Below are 4307 nucleotides of genomic sequence, written 5' to 3' on the forward strand. Positions count from 1 at the left end.
TGGGAAAATTATGACCCGAGGAGGATGGCAAACCCCTTTTTTTTAAAAACAGGCAAAAATATTACAACAAACTTAAAATTAAAAACTATTCAAATAAATCAAAGAGTGATGCAATAAAAACGAAACAAGATTACTCATTCTCATTCGTAACTTTCGCCGGGAACGATCATCTCTTGCCGGGGGGCGTGTTTTTGCCAGTGTAAGCGTTCAAGGTTATTATCATTTAAATTCATTATCTAAATGTCGTTGTTAAAAGGAAATTTGATTTATCATACCCCGTTTTGTGCATTACGAGTCTTCTATACGAAAAAAAACATATAAGGGGAACATAACATTCCAGGGAAAAAATAACAATACCCTTTAAACCTAAAACAAAAAAAACTGCATGACTGAAGATAGCGCTTTTGAAACTTTAAATATTGCCTACAATAAACCTATTAACGATATTCGTCATGCTCACGATAAGAAAATAAATAGAAAACATGTTTACAATCAACATGTCCAAGGTTAAAAATTTTCCCAGGACATTTAAAAAAATAAGGGAAAATTTTTTTAAAAAGTTCCCTTAAAGTTAAAAGTTAACCTTGGAAAACTGTTGATTGTAAAAAACATGTTTTCTATTTATTTTCTTATCGTGAGCATGACGAATATCGTTAATAGGTTTATTGTAGGCAATATTTAAAGTTTCAAAAGCGCTATCTTCAGTCATGCAGTTTTGTTAGGTAAGGCTATTGTATTTGTCATGGAATGTATGTCTATATGTTTTCGTATAGAAGACTCGTAATGCACAAAACGGGGTATGATAAATCAAATTTCCTTTTAAACAAAACGGACATTTTAGATAATGAATTTTAAAAAATGATAATAAACTTGAAACGCTTACAACTGGGCAAAAAAAAAACACGCCCCGGCAAGAAGAGGGATCTTTTCCCCGGCGAAAGTTACGAATGAGAATGAGTAATCTTGTTTCGTTTTTATTGCATCACTCTTTGATTTAATTTAATTTGCAGTAGGTGAGTTTAATATTTGAATGTTAGGGTTGCTCACCGAGTCATAATTGCTAATTGCCACGTGTTGTCACAAGAAAAAGAAAGAAAAAAAGAAGTTTCAAAACATGTTCCGATTCCTGCCTCGAGAAATAAAGGTAAATGAAATTCGGGCAGTGGACGTATTTTTAAAAAGCTTAAAATTTGTGAAACAAAATTTCCGTGTTTCGATGGAAAACAGGGCGGGGTTTGTTACTAAACTTTTAACGGCAGAGAGAGAAAAAAAAAAAGTTTCAAAAAAAACATGTTCCGATTACTGTCTCGAAAATCAGGTAATGCATTCAGCAGTGACGTGTTTCGGAGCTTCAGTTCAGTGCGTGTGAATGATTGTTTCGATTGTACAGGTCCAATGAATGATCTTTTCCCTGATACTAATTGGTTATTTTGATTAAGGTAAAACTCTCTATAATGTTAATAAAATGGCTGAACAAAATCAATTTATTTTTTTATATGTCGATGTTGAATGTATAGGAACTTCTATGAAATGTGTGCTTCATTTATATTATTTATTATTAAAGTCGGTAGAGGTGTACTCCTTATTCTACAAAAAACTGTTGTTGTCATTACTGGTATTATTTTAAAGTTGATGTTTTCAGTGCCGGTGATATTACGAAAATTATTTATTATTGTTATAATCATTATTATTATTACTATGATATTCAATTTTTGTAACTAGTTTTTACTATTATTATTATTACTTCATCATCATCATCATCATCCGCATCACTTCTTCTTTTTCTTATTTTTATTATCTTTATCATCACTATTATTATAATTGTTGTTATTACTATAATAATAATGATGATAATGATGATGATGATGATTGATGATGATGGATGATGATTGAAAGGGGTGATGGATGATTTGGTGATGATGATGATGCTGATGATTATGGTGATGATGCTGATGCTGATGATCATCATCATCATCGTCATGAACATCATCATCATCTTTTTCAGCCTTTCTGCAAGTCCTCTCATGCTTAGTCATGCGCCTTCATAAGATTACACACACGAAAAAAAAAAAACATATTTCACAAAAACTTTCGAGTATTTTTTATATATTTTTTCTCTTCCCTTGGCTGGTTTTGCTCATTTTTTTTTACACGTAAGCACAATTGTATATATGTATATATTTTATTTTTCCTTTAGGGGGACAAGGGGGGCTTTTAAACCAAAAAAACCCTTGTTGCATTCACCTTGGGCAAAGAATGGGGGGCAAGTAAGCAAATTTTGCATGTAACTGAAAAAAAGTAAAAGTTTGAAATTCAAGTTATTTAGCAAAGTCAGATCAATGATACATGATTTTGTGATGATTTGAATAAGTAACCTTTTCTCAATCCCTTTTATGTCATTCAGTGGTGGAGAGGGATGAGGAGGGAGGGGGGAGGGAGGGGGGAGGGAGGGAAAGAGAGAGTAGAGAGGGATGGGGGGGGGGGAAAGAGGGGAGAAGGATGGGGAAAGGAAAAGAGAGGGTTGGGGTAGGAACGGCAGAGGGAAGGGAGAAGAGGAGAGAAGGATGGGGAGAGGGAAGGGAGAGGAAAAGGAGAGAGAGTGGAAAAGGATGGGGCAGGAACGGGAGGTGGGGGGGGGGGGGAGATGGAAGGAGAAGGGAAGAGGGACGTAATGAGGGAGAGAAGGGAGAGGGAGAGGAGAGGAAAGAGAAAGAGAGGGGAGAAGGAAAGTTGAGAGAGAGGAGAGAGGGATGGGGCAAGAACAGGAAAGGGAAGAGAGAAAAAAGGGGACAGGCAGGGGAGAGGGAGTAAAGAAGGAAAGGACAGGGAGGGGAGAGGGAAGGAAGAAAGAGGAGAGTGGGAAAGGAAAGAGATAAGGAAGAAAGAGGAGAGAAGGAAAGGGAGAGAGATAAGGAAGAGGGAGAAAAGAGAAAAGGAAGAGAGAGGAGAGAGGGAAAGGGGAGAGATAAGGAAGAAGGAGAAGCGAGAAAAGGGAAGGAAGAGGAGAGAGGGAAAGAAGAATGAGGGCAAATGGAGGGTATAGAAATGAGGGGATGATGAGTAAGAGAAAGATGAGGAAACGAAATTGAAGAAAAACTATGAGGTCATTTCCAAGTATTTAGTGTTGTGTAATGTTACGTCAAAGCAATGTTTTTTTTTCTCTCTCTCTCTATCTATCTATCTATCTATCTACCCATCTATATATATAAACCAGTCTATCTATTCATAATCTGTACGAAAACATTTCTTCATGTACACAAATTTTATACCCTATCGGCGAATCTCTGAAATCCGAGGAGAGTGAAAGGAACTGTTCCCTATCTGCTCAGTATAAATGTAACTCGAAAACAAATGAAAATTTATGTAGAAGAACCAAAAGAAAAAGAAGAAAAAAAGGAGAGGAAAAAATGAGATAAAAAATGATGATGACAGAAAACGTTTTTTTTTTAAATGGTGGAAAAAAAATAGAAAGCGTAAGTTAATTGGAAATGATTGTAATGTGAATGGGTGTTGTTATTGTTATTGTTATTTATTTGCTGGTGTTGTTATTTGCTCTTATTGTTAATTTGTTGTTGTTATAGTTGAGTTGTTTTTTGTCAATTTGTTGTTGTCAAATTGTTGTTGTTGTCAATTTGTTGTTGTCATTTGTTGTCAATTTTGCTGTTATTGTTAAATTGTTGTTAATTGAGTTGTTTTGAGGATCTGTTGTAGTATTATTATTGTTATTGTAAGTAATTTGTGTGTTTTTATAGCTACTGCAATTTTTTAACAGGTATTGGCTTTAAAAAAAAATAAGAAAAAGTGAAGGAAACGGAAAAAAAATCACCGTATATCTTAATCTATAAAGTGAAAGGGTTATCTTGTTTTCAAGTCATCACTGGTTATGTTTTCCCTAACTTCATATAAAAATATCTCCAATATTGTTTTTTTTTTTTTTCAGAATTATTAATCTTAGTCTGGTGTATTTATTATTTCAATGTCATTATTTCGTTGTTAACATTGTCATTATCATCGTTAAGATAATCGTATCATCACTTTTATCCTCGCAGTTTTAACGAATGCTCATTATTACGATAAACATCGACAAAATATCTAAAACAAAGAACTTTCCCAAATCAAATCGAATTCCCCGAAACAAAGAGAACAAGGGAAAACAAGGAAAACCACAACAGGTAGCCTCCTTCCATAACAAAAAAGGTGAAAGTATAAAAATTATGTCTGGTATCGCCGTGAACGGAAATTCTTGGTATTGCTGGCTGCCGTTTGTGCAACTGAGGGGAGGGGGGGGGGGGTACGGGAGAAAACGG

This window comes from Penaeus monodon, chromosome 43 (genome assembly GCF_015228065.2).
Source record: "Penaeus monodon isolate SGIC_2016 chromosome 43, NSTDA_Pmon_1, whole genome shotgun sequence".
In the NCBI taxonomy this organism is placed as follows: domain Eukaryota; kingdom Metazoa; phylum Arthropoda; class Malacostraca; order Decapoda; family Penaeidae; genus Penaeus; species Penaeus monodon.